Here is a 26,980-nt window from a genome sequence, read left to right as displayed (position 1 = left end):
TTAATTTTCTACAGAAAACAGAGATACCATCTCTAGAGATATTTATCTCTCAATTCCCATAGGCATCCATAGACTATGACCAGATTTTGTGAATTGGAATCAGCATGACTCATGCCTGGTTTTATTTAGTACAAATTCCAAATGCCATTCCCAGAACTGGAGTTATCTACTGTATATATTATTAAGTCAACAAAGAGGCCTCAAGAAAAGAGGGAAGGGAATGATTGGAGATGATGTCCAAGAATGATTTTCTTCCCCCTTTACCTTTCCCCCCCCCCCATTCATTTCACCATGGAATTCAAGGGGAAGGCATTCAACATAGTGTCCTCAGGACTTGCGGATTTGAAATCCCCTTCAGGTGGCATGGCAAAGAAAATTAAGGAAATCAGAAGTTTTGCACATTAGTGAAGTGTTTTTCTAACTTGGCAACTTTAAGGTTTGTGGACTTCAACTCCCAGAATTCCCCAGCCAGAGTATCAGGTCATAATTACAAGGACACCAAAATCATGTCCTGTGCATTAGGATGTTATCATCCAATGGTATATAGTATAGAATTGCATCAAATATTGTATGAGATCTAGGCTCTGGAGAAAATAAACTCTTGACAATTTTTCTTCAAGTTTTCAATACTTTCTGAGCTCACTAAAAGGATACATTTATCCCACCTCTACCTTTTTTTAAAACAATGGGTCTGAAGAACCATGTACCTTACTTTCCCACTTTTCTTCCTCACTCAATTAATTTCATCAAATAAGGCAAAGATCAAAGTGCCTCTCCCCTCACTGCACCTTGGAGTTCAAAGCGTGATGTGTCCAACTCACCACAGACATGGTGTCTCCATCATGTACAGAACATTAATGAATATCAACAGCAGTTGGAGATTTGAAAGTAGGTTTATTGACAAGATATCAGAACGCTAATTTCTCCAGCATCTTCACCTCATCAATATCCAGAAAAGAAAAGAATCCCTGAAGTGTCCCCATTCCATCCTAATGAATAGCTAAGGGGGGTGGAGGGTGGGGCGGGGGGTTGAGATGTGCAAATTCAATGTGAATTGATCTAATGTTGCATTTTGGAACAAACACAGACCCATAATTACATTATTCAACAATTGAATTTTTAATGAAGTTGATCAGTAATGAAGACAGTACCCTTAATGGAAGCACCTGTATAAAATTCATATATATATATATATATATATATATATATATATATATATATATATATATAAATATAAAGTGCATTAAATTAGGGATAATATTTTTTAAAAATGTGTAATATGTGAAACTGAAAATAAAAATGTATCTGTTTAGAAAAGCTTGTATTGAAATGCATAGTAACTTTAGGGCAAACTTTTTTAAAAAGTGTTATGCAAGTTTGAGAAACTGAACCTAAACACTAGCAAAAACAGGAAACCCAAAATAGACAGGGTAAACCCTTTTCTATTAATTATTATATTAGTAATACAATACAATACATGTGGTAATAGACATAACATCCACATATACATGGACATAGAAATCCTTTAGTTTATTCCAAAAATAACACTATGGCATGATAGAATTAATGAAATTAAATAATTCTACATATGCCTGATGTGCTAAACTTAAAGCATTATAGTTTTTGTATATCCACATCTGTTGCTATGTGAATAGTTTCAAGCATTGCAAATTTGTCCTAATTCTCACTCTCAAATGTCTGCACTTGTACTGAAACTTAGCATTTAAAGTGAAACTGAAAGCACCATCTGGATCTGTTTGGATCCAAGTGTTTCAGTGGATATGTAGCCCCAAAGTCTACCTAGGTCCATCAGTACTGTCATGGCTGTTAAACCAAACAAAAAGAATATTTACATTCTAGAGAAATACGGTTGTCTGCGTGGACTAAGAAATGGATTCGTCTCTCATGAACTAAGAGTTATTTTGAAATCATCTCACTGTTTTGCAGACTCTTCTTCAGCATTCAAACTTGAATAAAACAATCAAAAATAAAAGAGTTTTTTGTCTTCTTATAACAGTAACCTACACTTCGTTGGAGACCAGACTTAAATTGTGCGGCCACCACAACAAATTCATAAAGTGGTTTATGGAGCCTAGACAATCTTGCCTTCTACCTTTCAATCTTCTGTTTTGCCTCACTGCCTTTCCCCAGTACTTACTTGGCATATCCTATTTGTAAAGCTAGAGTAAAGGGGAAAGGTATACAAGGTCTTTGGACTGATAGCTGAAACATCTGCAAGCAATCTTATTCAGCATAAGATTACACAACATCACTTTTAAACAAAGGGCTATGCTCAATTTTTATGGAAAGCTGGAATCTTCCCTTCAATTGTTCTTGCAGTTTCTTTGACCTCACTGCTCCTGATTTGTACATAAAAAGATTTAAAACTGGGATGACCATTTTATTCATTATGGACATACCCTTGATTATATGAAATGAAAAATTCTTAACAGCAGGTCTTAAATAAATGAAAAGCACTGAGCCATACAAAATGCCAGCTATGATAATATGGGAAGCTCAGGTGGAGAAGGCCCTCTGTTGTCCTATGGTTGATGGAATGTGGAGGATTGTGGTAATGATGAAGAGATAACATAGGCCTGTCAGAAGCAAAGAGTACATAATCACAGTCATGGTGACCAAGAAGCCAAGAGCTTCAAGAAGCAGTATGTCTCCTCTTCAGTTTTCAAGAGAGGCCCAACATCCAAGTAGTAATGAGTAATAATGTTGGATAGTACAGTTGGGTAGCTCCAAGATGTTCAAAGGTTGGTGAAGCATAGAGGGGAAAATAAAATAAAGCAGCACAACAAACTGCTAATGCCATCTTAAGCAAAGAGTGGGGGTCATGTTGGTAGTATGTCTCAAGGGATGGCAAATGGCTAAGTAGCTGTCCACGGATATTAAACTGATGCTGAAAAATTCTATGAAAGCAAAAGTGTCATGTCCCCCATTGCAATGCATACATGCATCACAACGGGGAACATGCCTCTCCGGAAAAGGGAAGGAAAGAGGAAGGGATTAATGATAATCCTTTAATCGCTAACGGACAGATATCAATAAGGACAAAGAAGCCATACCTTTGCCCTGACCCAAGAAGCCATCACCCGACATCTCTGCATTACCCCGGGGGACACACCTGCGCTGGACACAGGAAGAGGACAGAGGCAATCAGTGCTAATCTCACTGATTGCCCATCAAGACTCCGGGATCGCACCCAGATCGCCCATCAAGAGCTCCGGAGCCGGACTTTGGGACAATGGGGGGTGGAGGTGGACCAGGTCCGCACCGGGGGTATTTACAGGTTACCTCGCACGCCATGTGCTCATTCCTGTCTTTCTCAGTGTATGCATCCTATCCCTAATAAACCGGAAATCCTTAGACCTAACTAAGCGAGTCCGTGTCTCATTGGGGATAAGGCAACCATCAAAAAAAAGGAAGTAGAAGTATGTAGAATTCATGAAACAATAGAATCAGATGTTCTTCCTGGCTAATAGAAAGTTGACAAACATCTTGGGCATAAAGGCTGTGGTTTGTCCAACCTCATTGAGTTCAAGGTTGCTAAGGAAGAAATATGTACATGAGTATCTGGATATAGCAATCTGCAATTACCATCCCAGGGATCACCCTATTACTCCCCAGACACAGGATGTAGAGCAGGAAAACACCTGCAAGCACCATGCTTTCCCTTCCCTGAATGTTTGGCAATCAAACAAGGATACATTCTTTCACAGTAGCATAGTTGGTTGTATTCATGCCTGAGTTCCCTTTTGGCTGCAGAAGGAAAAAGTACAGTCTTTATTGATTCAGACTGTGTGCCAGCAATTTCTACATATTCTTACACTATCTAGAACTACATTTATTTATTTATTTATTTATTTATTTATATTTCAAATCTTGTCACTGCCCATCTTACTCAAAGAGTGACTCTGAGTGGTTTACAATAAAACTAGAATAAATAGAGATTGAAATACAATAAAAACAATATGCTTAAATAAAAATACACAATCCAGGATAGAGATGTTAGGGGTGCTAACCATCCCCAGGGTTGCTTACCCCTTGTCACGTCCCATGACAGATGGCAGAGCCAGGTCTTCACCCCTTTATGAGTTAGGCAAGGGTAAAAAATGGTACAGTATGTTTGATGGATAGTCCTCCCACTCCTAATCTTGAAGGATACAATTGCGTCTCCGAACAGGTCTTCTGTATGTTTCGACTTTAAGGAAAGCTGGAATCTTTTTTCTTAACGCTTTCCAAAGTGCTTCTTTCACTTCACTGTTCCTAATGGTGTAAATGAATGGACTGAGTGCTGGAATGACTATGGCATTCACCACAGCAACAGACTTGATCATACTGAGGGAAGAATTCATGAAAGTAGGCCTAAAGTAGGCAAAAAAGACTGACCCATAGAAAATGGTGAATACAATCAGATGGGAAGCACATGTAGTAAAGGCACTCTGCTGTCTGATGGTTGAAGGCATTCAAATTATGGTGCAAATGATGAAGAGGTAATAAATGAGGGTGAAAAGCAGGGAAGACATAACCAGAGCTACAGTGAGTAGGAAGCCAATGGCTTCAATGACATGTGTCTCTCCTCCTGCAATCTTCAACACCGGTCCAATATCACAATAGAAATGATTGATAATGTTGGATGTACAGAAGGGTAGGTCTGGAATCCTTACTATCTGATACAGAATGGAGAAAAAACCTCCAAACCAGGCTGCTATTGCTAGTTTAAGGCAGACCCCAGAAGTCATAATAGTGGCATATCTCAAAGGATGGCAAATGGTTAAGTACCTGTCCAAGGATATCAAAGTGCTGATAAAACATTCTGTGACTGCAAAAAGAAAATAGACGTACAATTGTGTCATGCAGCAGGAGAAACAGATGGAATTCTTTGCAGAGACATAATTGTTTGGGAATAAAGGCTGTGGTATGTCCAATGTCAGTGAAAGAAAAGTTCCTAAGGAAAAAATACATGGGCTTCTGGAGATGGTGGTCCACAATTACCATCACAATGATGAGCCCATTGCCCATCAGACACAGCAGGTAGAGCAGCAAGACACCGGCATACATCATATTTTGCATTCCCCAAACACTTGGCAATCCAACCAGAATAAATTCAGTTGCTCTTGTACAGTTGGACAAATTCATGTTCCCCTTCTGTTACAAAAAGAGAAAAGATGCAATTTTAATTGGATTAAGATTTAGCTACATTTCTAAGGACATTTTTGATACACAACTCTTGTGATTGCAACACAGAGGACATAAGACTGAATTTTCACATTAGGGTAACAAATGTTGTTTGTACCTTTGGTAGTTAAGTAAGGCATTCAGATATAAATATTTGTATATCAGTTATGATTTCCAAAGGCCCATCACAGAAATCCCACAAAGCATGAGACCCAAAGCAAAGACACACTGTTATAGCTTAGTGTGATGTGTGAAATTTTCCAGTGTTGGAAAATAAGAGCTCATTTGGGGATTCTCCAATGTATAATGCTTCTTGGAACTTGTAAGCTAGAGATGAAATATTTTGATAGAAATTAGAGTCTTCTATATATTACTAAGTTGTCAAAGACTCTTGGAGGCCTCAAGAAAAGAGGGAAGGAAATGATTGGAGACATTGTCCAGCAATGATTTTCTTCCCCCTTTACCTTTCCCCCCCAGTCATTTCACCATGGAATTCAAGGGGAAGGCATTCAACATAGTGTCCTCAGGACTTGCGGATTTGAATCCCCTTCAGGTGGCATGGCAAAGAAAATTAAGGAGATCAGAAGTTTTACACATTAGTGAGTGTTTTTCAAACCTGGCAACTTTAAGGTTTGTGGACTTCAACTCCCAGAATTTCCCAGTCAGAGTATCAGGTCATAATTACAAGGACACCAAAATCATGTCCTGTGCATTAGGATGTTATCATCCAATGGTATATAGTATAGAATTGTGCCAAATATTGTATAAGATCATGGTGCATTCACTGTTGTGTCTCACCCCAACTCCCTTTGATTCATCCATATGGAAAATGGTGGTTTCCTCATGACTGGTTGCATTTCTTTGGGGACTAGATGGTTTAAATATCCTACTGCCAATCCCCTTCAGACACAGCTTCTGTACAGGAACATAATGGACCTGGGGACAAATCATCATGGATATTAGAATTTTGTTTCTCTTTCAGGCATGCTTTCACTCCAAACAAGCATTATTTCTAATGATATGACTATCTACATAAGAGGAGAAATGGAAAAGCAGAAAAAGAATGAAATAAATGTTTCAACCATTTGCAATTATCCTGCAGTCTTTCTAGGCTCTGGAGAAAATAAAGTCTTGACAATTTTTCTTCAAGTTTTCAATACTTTCTGAACTCACTAAAAGGATACATTTATCCCACCTCTACCTTTTTTTAAAACAATGGGTCTGAAGAACCATGTACCTTACTTTCCCACTTTTCTTCCTCACTCAATTAATTTCATCAAATAAGGCAAAGATCAAAGTGCCTCTCCCCTCACTGCACCTTGGAGTTCAAAGCCTGATGTGTCCAGCTCGCCACAGACATGGTGTCTCCATCATGTACAGAACATTAATGAATATCAACAGCAGTTGGAGATTTGAAAGTAGGTTTATTGACAAGATATCAGAACGCTAATTTCTCCAGCATCTTCACCTCATCAATATCCAGAAAAGAAAAGAATCCCTGAAGTGTCCCCATTCCATCCTAATGAACAGCTAAGGGGGGTGGAGGGTGGGGCGGGGGGTTGAGATGTGCAAATTCAATGTGAATTGATCTAATGTTGCATTTTGGAACAAACACAGACCCATAATTACATTATTCAACAATTGAATTTTTAATGAAGTTGATCAGTAATGAAGACAGTACCCTTAATGGAAGCACCTGTATAAAATTCACACACACACACACATATATATATATATATATATAAAGTTCATTAAATTGGAGATAATATTTTTTTAAAAATGTTTAATATGTGAGACTGAAAATAAAAATGTATCTGTTTAGAAAAGCTTGTATTGAAATGCATAGTAACTTTAGGGCAAACTTTTAAAAAAAGTGTTATGCAAGTTTGAGAAACTGAACCTAAACCCTAGCAAAAACAGGAAACCAAAAATAGGCAGGGTAAACCCTTTCCCCACTGCTTAGCTTCTATTGTTCTTCTTACAGTTTCTTTGACTTCACTGTTCCTAATTGTGTACATAAAAAGATTCCAAACTGGGGTGACCATTTTATTCAGTATTTATTCATTCATTCATTCATTCATTCATTCATTCATTCATTCATTCATTTATATTCAAATTCATTCGCTGCCCATCTCCCTCAAAGAGCGTCTCTGGGTGGTTTGTGCTGAGAGCAACCTTTGTGGCTTTCAGCACCAGAAGCATTTTATAGATGAGAAATAATAGGCAAACACAGATGGCTAACTTATTGTGAGATACTAGAACTTTGTCAAGGGGAATACAGAATAAAATCAAGAGAAGAGCTGGTGGCAGGAGGATATACTGTAGCTGCCAATGGTTTTCTTACCTAAATTTATTAGAAAGATAACTGCAGGTTAACCTTTCTTGCACTTTTAGTTTTCTCTTTGATTTCTTTCTTTTTCTTTTCTCCTTCTTACTTTATATTATTTTGTATTAGTTTTTATCTTCCTTTTTTAAAAACATTGAATGAAATTATATACCCCCCCTCCAAAAAAAGAGCATATATTTTCGTTTGGATCAGTGGCATTTAGAAATATGGAAAATGGCATTGGCCTAAAAAAGAGCTGGCGGCGGGGGACTTCCCCTAGGGAGAAATGTATTAAAATCCAATCACTATTTTTAGCTAATGCATTACCTTTTTCTATATAACTTTTTCTGGCTGGGGAATTCTGGCAGTTGAAGTCCATGAATCATAAAGGTCTGTACGTTTATGATGCATGGACTTCAACTCCCAGAATTCCCCAGCCAGAAAAGTTGAGAGCACAGCTTATCCGTTCATCCATTTTTGAAAGAGTGGTCCAGCCCTATTATGAGGTAGAATGAGGAAGCTGTAAAAGCATCCACACGACTCTTTTTGCTCAGATGGCCTCTTTTTGGCTAATGTTTATTGTAAACTGCCCAGAGTCCCTTTTGGGAGATGGGCGGTGATAAATTTGATTAATAAAATAATAAATAATGTTTTATCATCTTCAGAGGGAGGGGAGGAGAGCTATTGGATATCCAGCTATTTTGTTCTCTAAAAATTGGTAAGAGTCACAACATTATTCCTATTAGTTAACATCAGGATCTTATAGGAATGACTTCCATAGCTTATTTAGCTGGTAAGGAATCAATTCCTTTGTCTGAACAGTGGTATGCCGACTCTGCAGTTTCCATTACTGTTTTCAATACTTGCCCATCTCTCAGGCCCAGCCCAAGAATGACACAGAAGCAGTCCAGCCAAAGTTTAGCTCTTTACTTGCGTACACCGTATAGACAGAATCTTGTCAGAGTAAACCTCCATGACTCTAACCTAATGGATATACCCTAGGAGATTCTAGGGAGTAGCTATCCTAAATCAATTCCTCTTCCCATAATCAAAAATTAAAGGAGTGTTTTGTGTTCTTATAACAGTAATCTACACTTCATTGGAGACCAGACTTAACTTGTGCGACCACCACGACAAATTCATAAAGTGGTTTATGTAGCCCAGACAGTCTTGTCTTCTACCTTTCAATCTTCTATACTGTCTCACTGCCTTTCCCCACTGCTTAGCTTCTATTGTTCTTCTTACAGTTTCTTTGACTTCACTGTTCCTAATTGTGTACATAAAAAGATTTTAAACTAGGGTGACCATTTTATTCGGTATGTATGTATGTATGTATTTATATTTCAAATTTAGTCACTGCCCATCTCACTCAAAGAGCGACTCTGGGTGGTTTACAATAAAACTAGAATAGAGAGAGATTAAAAGACAATAAAGACAATACTCTTAAATAAAAATATATAATCCATCTAGAGATGTTAAAAAGTTCCTAATTTAATTCACAGGAGCATCTTCAGGATGGTAACCACCCCCAGAATCGGTTACCCCTCCTCACGCCCCATGCAAGATGGCAGATCCAGGCCTTCACCCCTTTCTGGAAGTCCGGGAGAGTGAGGGCCTGCCTCACCTCTAGGGAAAGAGTATTCCATAGGGTGGGGGCCATGGCAGAGAAAACTCTCTTCCTGGGCCCCACCAATTGATAATCCCTCATGGACGGGGTCCATAACATGCCCTCTCTGCCTGACTGGGTTGGACAGGTCAATGTAATGGGGATAAGATGGTCCCTCAGGTAACCTGGACCCATGCCATGTAGGGCTTTAAAGGTGATAACCAACACCTTGAATTGGACCCAGAAGCAAACTGGTTTTGCTCCTGCAGCAAAGGTGTTACATGTGCCATCCGTGGGGCACCCAAAACTGCATTTGCAGTTAAAATGGGTTTTCACAGTTAAAAAGGGGGTTTACTCTATATATTGTCATGGAATAATTATCCATGTACCTCTCCAATGAAGGACATCTCCTTTTTCTGTGACCTAGTACACTTCACATGTCAGGGATATCTGGATTTTTGAACCAGATATATATTTAAAGTTTCAAATACAATTAACTTATAAATAGGGATACATGGATGGAATTACAGAGAGAGAGTAGAGGAATCATTGTAATTCCTGATGCAGTCACAATTGGAAAATGAGAACAGAAGTATCTTCCGATTTCTCAAAAATTATAATTTCTTCCATTAAAAAATGGTATCTTCTAATGTACAGCCCCATGAATTTGTCCCAGATTTCTATATTTAAAGTTAGAAAGTGGAAGAAGTGTGTGTGTGTGTGTGTGTGTGTGTGTGTGTTTCTATGTGTGTTCATGTGTGTGAATTTCTGATTTAAGGATCACTTTGAAAAAGTAATCAGTAATCAGAAAATGTTGGTGATCCTTTGAATCTTCTTCATAAACTCATTTTCCTTGTTTTCTTTTCCATCCCCCATCATTGATGAGACTACCTTTCTTTCCTTGAGGGACATGAAGTAGCTCAAAAGTAAGGAGCTGTAAGGTTTTGAAAATTTTGTTCTGATGTTTAAAACCCTTTCTGACAGCTCCCCAGGGGATATGAGGTTATTCCTATGTGATTCTTCCCTTGTGGGATTTCAACTGGAAGTTCTTATGAATGAGAGTTATATCATGTTGTATCATCTTCCCTCAAGCCTTGTAATTTTAATCAAGTCTCCAATCTGATCACATAGTGGAGGTTTCTTTGTCACTGATCAGTGAATTCTGCAGCAAATGGCCTGCTTAAAAATATGGGAAATCAGTAATAAAACCAGAAAGGAGAATGAAGTAGACAAGCACTATATTCTTTCACTGTTCAGTTTAAGTCTAAAGCTGTTCATCTGAACACTTCATCAGTGACATAGGAATGTGATTGTATGGAGATGAATAAAATATAGTAAAGGTAAAGGTAAAGGTTTCCCTTGACATTAAGTCCAGTCGTGTCCGACTCTAGGGGGCGGTGCTCATCTCCGTTTCAAGCCGAAGAGCCGGCGTTTGTCTGTAGACACTTCCGTGGTTATGTGGCCAGCATGACTAAATGGAACGCCGTTACCTGCCTGCCGAAGCGGTACCCATTAATCTACCCACATTGGCATGTTTTCGAACTGCTAGGTTGGCAGGAGCTGGGACTAGCAACGGGAGCTCACTCCGTCACGCGGATTTGAACTGCCGACCTTCCGATCAGCAAGCTCAGCAGCTCAAAGGTTTAACCCGCAGTGCCACCGCGTCCCATGAATAAAATATAGGCCCTAAAAATTATGCAGACTGAAAAAAGCAAACCAACCAATTGCAAAAAAATAAATAAATAACATTAGAGTCCTTTAATCCCTCTTTTGCTCTTTGAATACATTTGCTGTAGTTTGTATGTATGTATATATGTATGTATGTATGTAGAAGCCTCATGTGGCGCAGAGTGGAAGGGGGCAGTATTGCAACTGAAAACTCTTCCCACAACCCGAGTTTGATCCCAGCAGAAGCTGGATTCTCTCTTGGGTAGCCAGCTCAGGTCAACTCAGCCTCCCATCCTTCCGAGGTCAGTAAAATGAGGACCCAGCTTGCTGGGGAAGGCAAGGGCAAACCACCCCGCTACAGCCTGCCAAGAAAACATTGCAAAAGCGGCGTTCCCCCAAAGGGTCAGACATGACTCGGTGCTTGCACAGGGGACCTTTCACCTTTCACACATGTATGTATGTATGTATATATGTATGTATATTCCTGTGTATGTACAGTTTATATGAACATAGACACATACACTTACAAACATACATACAAAATATACAGGTAGAGATGCTTTAATTTATTGTATAAATAAAGCCATAACATATCAAGGATGACAGTAAAAAATTATGAAAGAAGAGTTAAAGATCTGGAATAATGAACAAAATCCCCATATTCCTGAAGGGCTAAACATAAACCACTACTGTTCCTGTACATCGCATCTGGCCCTCTGGGAAGAGTTTCAACATGAATTCTCATTTTCAGATATCTGTCCTTGGACTGAAACTTAAAATCTAAAGTGCTACTTCTCTGCCTGAAACTGAGAACACCACCTGGTTCTTCCTTGTGATGGGACTTAGCGGATAGCCATTTCTTACTCTTTTCTTTTAGGGAACAAATAACATTTTTTTCTATTAAAAACTTAAGTTTGGAAAAATAAGTTCTTAAAGTTCCCTAAAAAGTGAAATACTATCATATTAACTGCAGGTTCTTTCTTTCCCTTTTTTTCCTCAAAATTGACAAAGCTAATATTTGTCTAATGTCACCTTCTGGAATTTGGTGATCTCCAGATATATTGGTTTAGAATGCCCATCAACTCTAAATGGCATGGGTTTGGAATATGAGGCAATTTTATTTTTATTTGTATTTATTTTTTTGAATTTTGCCACTGTCCATCGCTCCCGAGAAGGGGGACTCTGGGCAGTTTACAATAACTAGCGCATTAAAACAATAAGCATAAATAACATCTAAAATATAAATACGAATTACCAAATATAAATATAAAAGTAAAAATAAATATAAAATCCAAGGGGCCATAAAAGATCTAATTCAGTGAGGCAAGCTCTAAGGTGCCAGCCACCCCCAAGAATAACTTCCCACCCCAGGCGAGGTGGCAGAGCCAAGTTTTCAGTCTCTTCTGGAAGGCCAGGAGCAAAGGGGCCTGCCTCACCTCTGGGGCCATAATCTTCCAGAGGGTGGGAGCCACTGCTGAGAAGGCCAGCTTCCTGGACCCCGCCAAGCAAAATTATCTTACAGAAGGGGTCCGTAACATGCCCTCTCTGCATGATCAGGTAGGATGGGTCGATGTTAAGGGGATGAGACTGTTCCTCAGGTAACCTGGCCCCATGCCATGTAGGGCTTTAAAGGTGATAACCAATACATTGAATTGGACTCAGAAGCAAACTGGCACCCAGTGCTGCTTGCGTAGCAATGCTGCCACATCTGCCAATCTTGGGGCACCAAGAATTGCCCATGCAGCCACATTCTACACCAGCTGAAGCTTCCAGATACCCTTCAAGAGTAGCTCCATGTAGAGTGCATTGCAATAGACTATATGGGAGATGACCAGGGCATGAGTGACTGCTTGGAGGGCTTCTCAATCCAGGAAAGGGCGTAACTGGCACACAACATGAAGTTGTGCAAAGGCCCTCCTGGCCACGACTGCCACCCACTCTTCAAGCAGGAGTTGTGAGTCCAGAAGAACCCCCAGATTCCATACCAGGTTTATCTGGGGCAGTGCCACCCCATCCAGAACTAAAGATGACAATTTCCTGGATACAGACGAGCCATTAACCCACAGTCACTCCATCTTAGCAGGATTCAGCTGAAGCCTGTTGTTTCCCATCCAGGCCCCCACAGCCCCCAGGCACCAAGAGAGGGCAGTCATTGCATCACTTACCTCACCTGGGACGGAGATGTATAATTGGGTATCACCGGCATATTGATGATACCTCATCCCGTGGTGATGGATGATCTCACCCAGTGGTTTCATGTAGATGTTGAATAGGAGAGGAGAAAGAACCAAGCCCTGCAGCACCCCAGAAAGGAGGGGTCAAGGGTTGGATCTCTCGCTCCCTATTGTCACCGATTGGGAGTGGCCCTGGAGGAAGGAGGTGAACCAGCACAGAACCACGCCACCTACCCCCAACTTCCTGCGCCACCCCAAAAGGATACCATGGATGGTATTGAAAGCCACTGAGAGGTCAAGAAGAGCCAGAATGGATGCACTACCCCATCCCACTCCTACCAGAGATCATCCATAAGCATGACCAATGCAGTTTCTGACCCATATCCAGGACTGAAACCTGACTGGAAGGAGTCTAGATAATCCATTTCATCCAGAATCCTCTGGAGTTGCAACACCATCACCTTCTCAACCACCTTCCCCAAAAAGGGGAGGTGGGAGACTGGATGAAAATTGTCCAGCACAGTAGGGTCCAGTGATGGATAAGTTATACAATACCCCTGAAACAGATTGATGATGATGATGATGATGATGATAGATTGATGATAGATTGATGATAGATTGATGATAGATTGATGATAGATTGATGATAGATTTTGGTCAATGATCAGCTTAAAACAAGGTATAAGAAGTTCCAGCCACAGAAGAGTAAAATACTTAAGTGTTTAGAGAGATGGTTTATTGTACCAGACATTTCTTCAGGACCTGGTGACACACATGGACCATTACCTGCATCTGGTGTCCAAAGACAGAAAAGGAAGCTGACTAAGCTTCTAAAAGCTGTATATCCCAGCATCAAATGTCTATATATTATTATTGTTCTCAGTGATGTAGATAACACTGCAAAAAGTCCAATCCATTGTACATGTGGAATTGGGCACAGACAGATTGTGAAGTTTTCCATGACTCAATATCAACTTTTGGCCAATGCATGAATATCTCCATATCATTCTAGAAGTTGCGTAGACCCTCAAGATTTGCTCTTACTAATTAGGTATGATATTGATTAGGTTTTTAGAGATCAGCCAAGAAATAATAAGGCTCTTACCTGCTATGATACAGTACATTCCTGCAAAATCAAAATTGAAGTGAAGAGAACCAAAAGGAAAATAAAATGGAAAATAAAATTTCCAGTACTTTATTCTGATAAGTCATAATCAGACCAACTAAATTAATTCAGCCAGATTTCTCTTCTTTGCTCCTCTGTTGGGAAGCCTAACTCTAACCATGACCTTGAACCCAAGTTATTATTTACTTATTTCTCTTTTTTTTTTGGATATTTTTGTGGTGAGAGGGGGGAGACGTTTCAGTCATTTCCCAGGGCCCAAAAAACCAAACCGTCCAGATGACCAGATGAATTATCAGATTCTTATTATCAATGTTTTGAGGACTTTGAACTCTACCTTGCAGGGAGGAAAAATGAAAGAGAGTTGGAAAGAGGCCAATATAGCACCAATACCTAAAGAGGGACATGATTTGATTTTAAGAAGAAACTATAGGCCAATATCATTACTGAATAATGAATACAAGTTGTTTACAATGATTCTATCTGATAGAGATGAGGATCACTAAAAAACACTTAAAGGACAATGTTAGAAATGTTATTGGACATTCTGGAATATTTGCAGCAACATAATGAAAAAACAAGCCACATTGATCTTCTTAGATGCAGAGAAGGCCTTTGACAATTTGAACTGGGCTTTCTTGTTCAAAGTTTTGGAAGAGATGAACTTAGGAGAGAAGTTTATAAAATAGGTAAGATCGATGTACACTTCACAGAAAGCACAAATACTTGTTAATGGAGATCTAACAAAACCCTTTGAGATACAAAAAGGAACAAGACAGGGATGCCCACTGTCTCTTTTGGTTCCTGAAATACTGAATAGAGATTTAGTCTTGTCTTATGAGAGGATTGTGGGAGTGAAGATTTAAATGAATTGTGGGAGTGAAGATGAAAAAAGAAACTTACAAGTTAAGGGCTTTTGTAGATGAGTTGGTACTGTTTTTGGACTTTTCCCTCTTTCTAAATAAAGAAATCCTGAAACATCATATGCATAAAGGATGATGGTTTTAGGCCTCAGATTAATATTAATGAAATAGATTATGACTGCCTGATGTTTATGATTAGAGCATATTCCTTATGAGCTGCTCTTCTGGTATTTTCTAAAAAGGGGAAGTGTTCTCCAAGCTGACCTCAGGTCTTGGTGATTTCCTGGATATAACCCTGGCAATGTTACAGAAGTGGTTTGCTCTTGTGGTCTTCTTGGACTGACTTTCTTTTTTTTGGTGGGGGGTGTCTCCTCAGTCTAGCATAGCGATTTCTTGGTGGTCACCCATTCATTATTTAAGCCTGATCACTCCTGCTAATAGCAGTAAAAAGATACAGTCTCCTTCAAGTAGAGCTGAACTTGATTCATGGTTATCATCTGGACATGTCCATGCAATTTCCGTAAAAGTCGGGGCAACTGAAACTGAGGGAATGCTGAATATTTCTGCTGTTTCACAGGGTTGGATTGGTGACATGCTATTAGTATGGTCTTTAATTATCCTTTAATTCAGGACTGTTCATTGGGGGGTGGTTAAAATGTCAAGATGGTGGCCATATCTGTATGATCAAATCCCTGCCCTTGTGTATGTGAATGAGAAGTAAACACAGAAAACAAAGAAACAGCTACCATCTTGACTTTTGTGATCCTACCCCTCGTTTGCCCCTGTTTTAATTACACATTTTCATCTGATCCACTGCAGCATTTACACCCTTAGAAAATGTTTGGGGTAATCATGACAGCAATCAAAAACTGATAATGCCTTCCCTAACAGATAATAGTCCACAACCCTATTGTTTGGAGGGGAGAAATTATTATTATTATTATTATTATTATTATTATTCCTTTGATTAAACACAACAGAAAAGGGGGAAAATGAAATGGTAGGGGAAATAATATAAAGGAAAAAAAAGTAAAGCAGCAATAATTCCATATATAGGGTTTTCATATAAATAGATATTTATATGAAATATATATTCATATAAATATTCATATAATTCATGTATAAACTTTAAGACACCAGATGCAATGAAGGATGAGCATATTTCATTGTAATTGTCCATACATAATCTACTTTTGTAAGCAACACCTTCCTAAGTCTTAAGTATCTTCAGGTCTTCTTTTCATTTAAATTTGGACATTACTGTATGTGTACATGTTATTGTTTTAATTTGACTCTTTTCTTTTATTGCAAGTGCTGTTGAACTTTTTATGCAGAAAAAAGAAATGTTAGGATGTTGGTGACCGACTGATCTAGGAGAACATTCCGGAAAATTCTTCCTCCCCCCTCCATGCTTCTTTTAACTGAGATAAGTTTTTGTTTTTTTCTTCTGGTTTATTTATTTCATAATTCCCTCAGGGTACTTAACTTGACTAGTAATGTCCTCTCTACACTTGTGATTGCCACTGTTACACCTGAAACAGGAAATGAATATCTAGATATCTGATTCATTTCGGTTTCCTTTGCACTGAAAACATCTGCCAGTTGGGGAAACGTCTGAGAGCAATAATTGAGTCACACAGTGCCATTTTTAGAAGGTTCTTTCAAATGTACAAAATGAGTGGGAGATGGATGGACAATAGGCAATCATCCATGTGTGTGTGTGTGTGTGTAATTTAATGGCATCTAGTCATCGTTTTGGGCATTGACTAGTAGGTGTTATCTGGAAATCTCCATCTTCTAAGCAGAGGATGATCTGAGGAGCCGAACATAAGGCCTCTGTTTTTCGAAGAGGCTGATTCTGCTAGAAAAGGCCTACCAGATTTGGGGTGTAAAATTCTAGGTAACCCTTAGATTAGATGGCCGCAAATACCTTGCATTTTCAGTCTCTCTTTACCTTGATGTTTGCAGCAGAGATATGGTAGACCTATTGGTCTAATACATTTTAATCATACAGATAAAACAGCACATCTTCATCCTTGGGCTGCCATTCTGATTGAGTTGCTGAATTCCAAAGAAAACATTATTTTTAGCAGCAGAAGGGCAACTTTTCATTAATGTTTACAGACCTACAACATACTTCACCTGTGGCAAAACACTGACATATCTGAAAAGCATTTTCATGTCCATCCACAGGGGGTTGGGTTCAAAAAAATCAAGATGGCAATTGTGAGTGTATGGTTGAAGCCCAGACCTTTTGTACGTGTGTCAATATTACATGCATGTACAAAGAGGTGAGACTTTGATCATGGAGTCACAATCTCCCTCTTATTATACCTCCTCCCTCTTGAACAATACACCAATCCCTTCAACCCTTCATTTAAGCCACATCTTTTTCAGTCTTCCAATCCATAAAGCATCATTTCCTTTGTTTCTTCCTTCAGCAAAAAGTCCAAACAGGTCAGTGTTGCCATTTCTGTGAATTCTGACAAGTTCACAATCCAGTCCTCTATTGTGGGAATTTCAGTATACTTCCACCAAAAACTTTGTTTACCTTTCATTCAGGAGCTCAAGACAATGTACATAGCACTCCTTTCTCCTATTTTCTCAAGAACAACCCTATGGGGTAGCTTGAGCTGAGACAGGGTGACTGCCCAAGAATCTTCATGAACCTCCATGGCTGAAGGTGGATTAGAGCCTCGGTGCCCCTGTTCCTAGTCCAACCACTTCATCGCTACACACTGGTGCTTATTATGCCTAAGGTTATGTGAAGTGCATAGACTTTTGAAAGTGTTTGGAGACCCATGGACCTTCAGTTATTTATTTATTTATTTACAATTTATGCCCAACTCTTGGCAGCTTATAGTTAAGAAGAATTAATTAGTTGCTTGAGTCTAGCTTCCATGGCCAGGAAGACTCACCTACATCTGGAGTGCTGCTCTGGTTCTCCATTCGTGGATGAGAAGGTATTATTTATTTATTTATTTATTTATTTATTTATTTATTTATTTATTTATTATTATTCACATTTTTGCCACTGCCCATCTCCCCCCACAAGAGGGACTCTGGGTGGTTTACAATAAAGGTAGCAACACGGATATAAAGTATAAATCAAAATAGAATTAATATCATAAAAATCAATAACCAAATTGGAATCAGGGATTCAATTTATGAAATAAATGCTTGGAAAAAAAGATGGGTTGATACTACCTGGGAGAGTAGAAGCTAAAGTCACTTCCTTGCTGAGTGCATTTGCTGAGGTTCTTCATTGCATACCCAATACTAGAGTCTCTGGCACAGAGGGAGTATCAGAACGGCCTGCAGATCTAGGTAAACTGGCAAGTTAATAGCAGGTCAGATGGTCCCTCAGATAGTTAGGCTTAAGCTGTTGAAGACTTGAAAGGACAACCTCAGTGTCTTAGATTAGCAATAGGCAGCCAATGCAGATTTTTCTGTAGCGGCACCATATGATTATGGGTCCTTGCTCTGGTCAATGGGCTGATCACTGAAATTTACACCAATTGCAATTTCCAGACTTTTGCTAAGGTAGTAAACAAGAGAGGTTGTAACCAAGGCATGGAGTCACTGCAGTAGTCAAGAGCTGCTGTAACCAAGGCATGGGGTCACTGCAGTAGTCAAGAGGGGCTGTAACCAAGGCGTGGGGTCACTGCAGTAGTCAAGAGGGGCTGCAACCAAGGCATGGAGTCACCGCAGTAGTCAAGAGGGGCTGTAACCAAGGCAGGAGTCACTGCAGTAGTCAAGAAGGGCTGTAACCAAGGCATGGAGTCACTGCAGTAGTCAAGAAGGGCTGCAACCAAGGCATGGAGTCACCGCAGTAGTCAAGAGGGGCTGTAACCAAGGCAGGAGTCACTGCAGTAGTCAAGAAGGGCTGTAACCAAGGCATGGAGTCACTGCAGTAGTCAAGAGGGGCTGCAACCAAGGCATGGAGTCACCGCAGTAGTCAAGAGGGCCTGCAACCAAGGCAGGAGTCACTGCAGTAGTCAAGAAGGGCTGTAACCAAGGCATGGAGTCACTGCAGTAGTCAAGAGGGGCTGTAACCAAGGCAGGAGTCACTGCAGTAGTCAAGAAGGGCTGTAACCAAGGCATGGAGTCACTGCAGTAGTCAAGAGGGGCTGTAACCAAGGCGTGGAGTCACCGCAGTAGTCAAGAGGGGCTGCAACCAAGGCATGGAGTCACCGCAGTAGTCAAGAGGGGCTATAACCAAGGCGTGGAGTCACAGCAGTAGTCAAGAGGGGCTGTAACCAAGGTGTGGAGTCACTGCAGTAGTCAAGAGCTGCTGTAACCAAGGCATGAGGTCACTGCAGTAGTCAACAGGGGCTGTAACCAAGGCGTGGGGTCACTGCAGTAGTCAGGAGGGGCTGCAACCAAGGCGTGGGGTCACTGCAGTAGTCAGGAGGGGCTGCAACCAAGGCGTGGAGTCACTGCAGTAGTCAAGAGGGGCTGCAACCAACGCAGGAGTCACTGCAGTAGTCAAGAGGGGCTGTAACCAAGGCGTGGGGTCACTGCAGTAGTCAAGAGGGGCTGTAACCAAGGCGTGGAGTCACTGCACTAGTCAGGAGGGGCTGTAACCAAGGCGTGGAGTCACTGCACTAGTCAGGAGGGGCTGTAACCAAGGCGTGGAGTCACTGCAGTAGTCAGGAGGGGCTGTAATCAAGGCAGGAGTCACTGCATTAGTCAAGGGGGGCTGTAACCAAGGCGTGGAGTCACTGCAGTAGTCAAGAGGGGCTGTAACCAAGGCGTGGAGTCACTGCAGTAGTCAAGAGGGGCTGTAACCAAGGCGTAGGGTCACCGCAGTAGTCAAGAGGGGCTGCAACCAAGGCGTGGGGTCACTGCAGTAGTCAAGAGGGGCTGCAACCAACGCAGGAGTCACTGCAGTAGTCAAGAGGGGCTGTAACCAAGGCGTGGGGTCACTGCAGTAGTCAGGAGGGGCTGTAACCAAGGCAGGAGTCACTGCAGTAGTCAGGAGGGGCAGTAACCAAGGCGTGGAGTCACTGCAGTAGTGAAGAGGGGCTGTAACCAAGGCATGGAGTCACTGCAGTAGTCAAGAGGGGCTGTAACCAAGGCAGGAGTCACTGCAGTAGTCAACAGGGGCTGTAACCAAGGCGTGGGGTCACTGCAGTAGTCAAGAGGGGCTGTAACCAAGGCGTGGAGTCACTGCAGTAGTCAAGAGGGGCTGTAACCAAGGCGTGGAGTCACCGCAGTAGTCAAGAGGGGCTGTAACCAAGGCGTAGGGTCACTGCAGTAGTGAAGAGGGGCTGTAACCAAGGCATGGAGTCACTGCACTAGTCAGGAGGGGCTGTAACCAAGGCGTGGAGTCACCGCAGTAGTCAAGAGGGGATGCAACCAAGGCGTGGGGTCACTGCAGTAGTCAGGAGGGGCTGCAACCAAGGCGTGGAGTCACTGCAGTAGTCAAGAGGGGCTGCAACCAACGCAGGAGTCACTGCAGTAGTCAAGAGGGGCTGTAACCAAGGCGTGGGGTCACTGCAGTAGTCAAGAGGGGCTGTAACCAAGGCGTGGAGTCACTGCACTAGTCAGGAGGGGCTGTAACCAAGGCGTGGAGTCACTGCACTAGTCAGGAGGGGCTGTAACCAAGGCGTGGAGTCACTGCAGTAGTCAGGAGGGGCTGTAATCAAGGCAGGAGTCACTGCAGTAGTCAAGGGGGGCTGTAACCAAGGCGTGGAGTCACTGCAGTAGTCAAGAGGGGCTGTAACCAAGGCGTGGAGTCACTGCAGTAGTCAAGAGGGGCTGTAACCAAGGCGTAGGGTCACCGCAGTAGTCAAGAGGGGCTGCAACCAAGGCGTGGGGTCACTGCAGTAGTCAAGAGGGGCTGCAACCAACGCAGGAGTCACTGCAGTAGTCAAGAGGGGCTGTAACCAAGGCGTGGGGTCACTGCAGTAGTCAGGAGGGGCGGTAACCAAGGCGTGGAGTCACTGCAGTAGTGAAGAGGGGCTGTAACCAAGGCATGGAGTCACTGCAGTAGTCAAGAGGGGCTGTAACCAAGGCAGGAGTCACTGCAGTAGTCAACAGGGGCTGTAACCAAGGCGTGGGGTCACTGCAGTAGTCAGGAGGGGCTGCAACCAAGGCGTGGGGTCACTGCAGTAGTCAGGAGGGGCTGCAACCAAGGCGTGAAGTCACCGCAGTAGTCAAGAGGGCCTGCAACCAAGGCGTGGAGTCACTGCAGTAGTCAAGAGGGGCTGCAACCAACGCAGGAGTCACTGCAGTAGTCAGGAGGGGCTGTAACCAAGGCGTGGAGTCACCGCAGTAGTCAAGAGGGGCTGCAACCAAGGCGTGGAGTAACTGCACTAGTCAGGAGGGGCTGTGACCAAGGCGTGGAGTCACCGCAGTAATCAAGAGGGGCTGCAACCAAGGCGTGGAGTCACTGCACTAGTCAGGAGGGGCTGTAACCAAGGCGTGGAGTCACTGCAGTAGTCAAGAGGGGCTGTAACCAAGGCGTGGGGTCACTGCAGTAGTCAGGAGGGGCTGTAACCAAGGCAGGAGTCACTGCAGTAGTCAAGGGGGGCCGTGACCAAGGCGTGGAGTCACCGCAGTAGTCAAGCGGGGCTGTAACCAAGGCGTGGGGTCACTGCAGTAGTCAGGAGGGGCTGTAACCAAGGCAGGAGTCACCGCAGTAGTCAAGGGGGGCCGTGACCAAGGCGTGGAGTCACCGCAGTAGTCAAGCGGGGCTGTAACCAAGGCGTGGAGTCACCGCAGTAGTCAAGAGGGCCTGCAACCAAGGCATGGAGTCATTGCAGTAGTCAAGAGGGGCTGTAACCAAGGCGTGGAGTCACTGCAGTAGTCAAGAGGGGCTGTAACCCAGGCAGGAGTCACTGCAGTAGTCAAGAGGGGCTGTAACCAAGGCGTGGAGTCCCAGCAGTAGTCAAGAGGGGCTGTAACCAAGGCGTGGAGTCACCGCAGTAGTCAAGAGGGGCTGTAACCAAGGTGTGGAGTCACCGCAGTAGTCAAGAGGGCCCTGCAACCAAGGCGTGGAGTCACTGCAGTAGTCAAGAGGGGCTGTAACCAAGGCGTGGTGTCACTGCAGTAGTCAAGAGGGGCTGTAACCAAGGCATGGGATCAGTGCAGTAGTCAAGAGGGGCTGTAACCAAGGCATGGGGTCACTGCAGTAGTCAAGAGGGGCTGTAACCAAGGCGTGGAGTCACCGCAGTAGTCAAGAGGGGCTGTAACCAAGGCGTGGAGTCACTGCAGTAGTCAAGAGGGGCTGTAACCCAGGCAGGAGTCACTGCAGTAGTCAAGAGGGGCTGTAACCAAGGCATGAGGTCACTGCAGTAGTCAAGAGGGGCTGTAACCAAGGCGTGGAGTCACCGCAGTAGTCAAGAGGGGCTGTAACCAAGGTGTGGAGTCACCGCAGTAGTCAAGAGGGCCCTGCAACCAAGGCGTGGAGTCACTGCAGTAGTCAAGAGGGGCTGTAACCAAGGCGTGGTGTCACTGCAGTAGTCAAGAGGGGCTGTAACCAAGGCATGGGATCAGTGCAGTAGTCAAGAGGGGCTGTAACCAAGGCATGGGGTCACCGCAGTAGTCAAGAGGGGCTGTAACCAAGGCGTGGAGTCACCGCAGTAGTCAAGAGGGGCTGTAACCAAGGCGTGGAGTCACTGCACTAGTCAGGAGGGGCTGTAACCAAGGCGTGGAGTCACCGCAGTAGTCAAGAGGGGCTGTAACCAAGGCGTGGAGTCACCGCAGTAGTCAAGAGGGGCTGTAACCAAGGCGTGGAGTCACTGCAGTAGTCAAGAGGGGCTGTAACCAAGGCAGGAGTCACTGCAGTAGTCAAGAGGGGCTGTAACCAAGGCAGGAGTCACTGCAGTAGTCAGGAGGGGCTGTAAGCAAGGCGTGGAGTCACCGCAGTAGTCAAGAGGGGCTGTAACCAAGGCGTGGGGTCACTGCAGTAGTGAAGAGGGGCTGTAACCCAGGCAGGAGTCACTGCAGTAGTCAAGAGGGGCTGTAACCAAGGCGTGGAGTCCCAGCAGTAGTCAAGAGGGGCTGTAACCAAGGCGTGGAGTCACCGCAGTAGTCAAGAGGGGCTGTAACCAAGGCGTGGAGTCACTGCAGTAGTCAAGAGGGGCTGTAACCAAGGCAGGAGTCACTGCAGTAGTCAAGAGGGGCTGTAACCAAGGCATGGGGTCACTGCAGTAGTCAAGAGGGGCTGTAACCAAGGCGGGAGTCACCACAGTAGTCAAGAGGGTTGTAACCAAGGCATGGATAAACTGTTGCTGAGTCTGACTGACTCAGGAAAAGAGACAGGTGATGCACTAGCTACTTGCATTAACCATCACCTGCAAATCCAAGTCAGGATGGCATGGAGGGCTTCCAAAATGTGAACTTGCTCTTTCTAAGGGTGTACAAATGCAGCCAGAACAATCTTCACTTGTGTCGCAGAGTCTAGCTTTTTCTTTACTACAGCACTTCCATCTGGTCTGAATTTAGTTGCACCTTCTCCCTCATCCAGCCTATTATCAAGTTTCAGCAACATTCAAGGATAGTAATAGCTTGCTTGGAATAAGAAATTAGAAAATAAAGCTGGGAGTTATAAACAACTTGATGATTTCCTATTCTGGAGCTCCAAATGACCCTTCCCAGTGGTTTCATGTACATGTCAAACAACAGAAGGGGTAAGATAAGGCCCTGTGAGCCACCAACTCAGTGACCTAGTTGTGGAACAGTAGTCCCTTAGCATCACTTTTTGGCATGTCCCAAGAGGAGGAATCATTACCTGTAAGGTTTAATCCTTCCAGATGGCCAAAATGACATCATGATCTTAATTACCTCCTTTAAGCATGCAGGGACACATCCCACATTCAAGGAGACATTGGTTACCTCATTTAACCATGGGGCTAGTTCCAACTTGGCTGATTTAATCAGTCAGAAGAGCAAGGATCAAGGAACAAGCTGTGGCCCTCATCTCTCCACACACCCATATGAACCTGACCAGCAGTTGGAAAGATCATACTTTCCTATGATTTGCCCCACATTGGAGCCCAAACTGAAGTGAATCTGATTAATTGTGTCTGCATAGAATGATGGAAACTGATGTGAACCAGTTTCCAACTCTACTGGATATCTTGATGAAGGAGATACCACCCATTCTGGAAAAGCATCATTGGCCCGGTCTGTGCAGGCACAATGGAGGTAGAGAAGAAGGCCCTCCTTCATGCATCCACTGCTTTGGAGTAAGATTTCAAATGGTCCAGAAAGAGGGACCTGCTCAATGTTCAGACAAATTGTCCCAAGAGGTCCTCTAGTTTCCTTCCAATCTTCTATTTGTCTGCTTCATAGCCCTCAACTCCTTGGCAAAGCAAGGAGTAATAAAGATCAGTATTGTTAACCTTTGAATCACCTCCTTATTCCAAAGATCAGCCAGAAGTTAACAGCACTTCTAACAGGCAAGGTGGGAAGTTCTCCAGGAACACTTATAAAGCTATCCAGATCCGCCCAGGCTCTGAAATGTCCCATAATTTCCCATAACATAATGTTAGTGACATCATTTGAACCCAGACTACTTGAGACTCTGCAACTGGACCAGATGTAGCTTTGTTGCCTAAAACCTTCCAAGAATATGATTTTCTATTTGGTGGACTCAGCATAGTCCAATGAATAGTTCCCTGGACACATTGGGAGTTCTGGCAGCACAGACTCACAAAATCACTGCCATGAGGTACTTAACTTGTCCCCAAAATGGCTGAAGTTTATTGTTCCTTGGTGGTCATGGTTTTCTTTGTGATTTCAATCTTCCTACTGAAAGAAGGGAATCTAGGTCACCCAGAGTCCTCCTGGACTGGAATAGCCTAGTGTCATGTTCCCCATTGCAAGGCATAAGTGCATCACAATGGGGAACATGCACATCAGGAAAGGGGAAGGGAGAACCATCATCCCTTAAACACAGACATTATCCCTTAAGCACCCAAGCCCATGAGTAAATCACCAGGACAATAGAAGTGCACCTCAGACCGGACCGGATAACCATCAGCACACCAGGAGAACTCCCACCCATTACCCCGAGGGATGCACCTGCACAGGACGAAGGCAAGAATGACAAAGAAGATCGTTGGAGATCGCCCAAGTCACCCGTCACCGGACACATTACCACCCTAATCACCCATCCGGACCTGGCTTGGGGGACAATAGGGGGTGGAGGAGAACAAGGTCCGCCACCGGGGTATAAACGGGACACCCTACCACCACTCCCGCATTCCCGTCTTTCTCTCTGCATGCATTCCGTTTCAATAAAGCCGGAAATCCTTAGACCCTCTAAGTGAGCCTGTGTTTTATTCGAAGCGTGGCTGCCCTGACACCTAGCAACTGCAACAAGCAAGCAAATAAACTGACAAATAAAGCAATCCTACAAATAAAGAAGGTACTAGAAGCTGGTACTTTACAACATGCTTCTTCATTATTATTTTTTAACTCTTATTTTAAACATCTTTTCAAAAAATGCAGAAGATCCAGCAGCTAGTGACCAAGGAAGGATGGTTTCCATTGACACCAGTTGACCCATCATTGGCTAGTCTTTTCACAGATGGATTCTCTACCAGGAATGGCTGACCTCACTGCTAAGTTAAGCCACCACCAGCTCAAAAAAACCCAAACTAGTTTTTATTAGAAACAAAATGAACCATTCCTGTTTTGCTTGACATTCACGGGTGACCACACATCAGAGATTTCTCATTTCTGAAGTTCCAGAATAGAGAAAATGAGACACACCAACCATTCAGAAGAATCACAGGTGGCTGTTTCAGAGCTGCAACCAACTGCCCCATTTGGAAATAAACCCAAAGGTCTCAAAAATACTATCTTGTACAGTATATCACCAATACCTTTTGTTGTTTAGGTCTGATTTTGAACAAAATGAACACTGAGGCTACTAAAATAAAGACGTGTGGAAGTCAAGCAAGGGGAAGAACAGATAGATTGATGGATTGAGTAACTCTACTGTTTTTCAGCATTAATGTATCACATCATGTTGAAGCTACAATGAATTGTAAACATATAGTATCACATATGTTTGTGCTAATTATCCTTCCTTACTGTGCAATAGGTATTCTATTGTTGGTTTTGATTCTTCTATTTTTGCTTGTCATTTTTGCTTGTTGTCCTAGAAAAATGCAATGGCAAACCAGTTCTACTTGTGGCTAGAAATTCTAGCTCAAATTTTGTTACAGAAATATATCATGAATATATCAGAATATCAGTTCTTTGCTCATAAGTCATTCATTCAACTATGCTCATCAGTGAGTAAGCATTTATTCAACATAGACATGTCTAAGAAAGTTCTCCATCTTTGTTCTGGGATGGACAAAATAATTCTCCTCGCTTGGCTTGGAAAGGGAAAGAAATTACATTTAGTCCAGCCACAGAATTGTAGTCTTCCAGCCTTAGAAGCTTATTTGGTTCTCAGTATCACTTGCTTTGATGGCATTATATTGGTCCTGAAACAAGTAATAAAATATCTTCAAAAAGATGGATGGTTGGTGTTAGACCAAGTCTTGCTTCTGCAGGATATTGTTATGAGTTCATTGCTCATAAAGCAAAAAAGAGCTTCTGCTTTACAATGGTTTAATAATCTCACTTTGGCCCTCCTGGATAGACTGTACCACAATATCCACAAAAAAGTGAAGATAGTGATTGCAGCCACAGGAATAAACACCCACCTCTTTGTATGGACATGTAATGTCAGCACACATGCACTAAAAGGACAGGACTGAATGCCCAGGTGCAGCCATAATCTTGACCTTTTCGACCACCCCATGTGGACATCCCTGACAACATCCTCCTTCTTTCACACTTTTGCCCAGGAGAACATTAAAAATGGAAGACCATCACTTTTGTGTTACCCAATTTATTGAGATCATATATATTATACCTATTTTTGAAAGACAGTGTCAGTCATCAATTAAATGGAAAATAGAACATAAATATGTTCTATAATGAATATGTGGACAGTCAAGAAAACAAACCAATGGATCACTGAACAAACCAACCTAGAGTTCTCACTCAAGGCATAAATGA

General features: G+C 42.6%; 1 pseudogene; it reads right to left on the bottom strand.

Annotated features, from left to right (window-relative positions):
• Positions 1-4,157: 4,157 nt before the first annotated feature.
• On the bottom strand, positions 4,158-17,896 carry LOC134497093 (olfactory receptor 6X1-like; annotated as a pseudogene).
• Between the last annotated feature and the right edge of the window lie 9,084 nt (positions 17,897-26,980).

Source organism: Candoia aspera, chromosome 4 (assembly GCF_035149785.1).
Source record: "Candoia aspera isolate rCanAsp1 chromosome 4, rCanAsp1.hap2, whole genome shotgun sequence".
NCBI classification, from domain to species: Eukaryota; Metazoa; Chordata; class Lepidosauria; order Squamata; family Boidae; genus Candoia; species Candoia aspera.
This window is presented reverse-complemented; position numbering and strand designations above follow the sequence as displayed.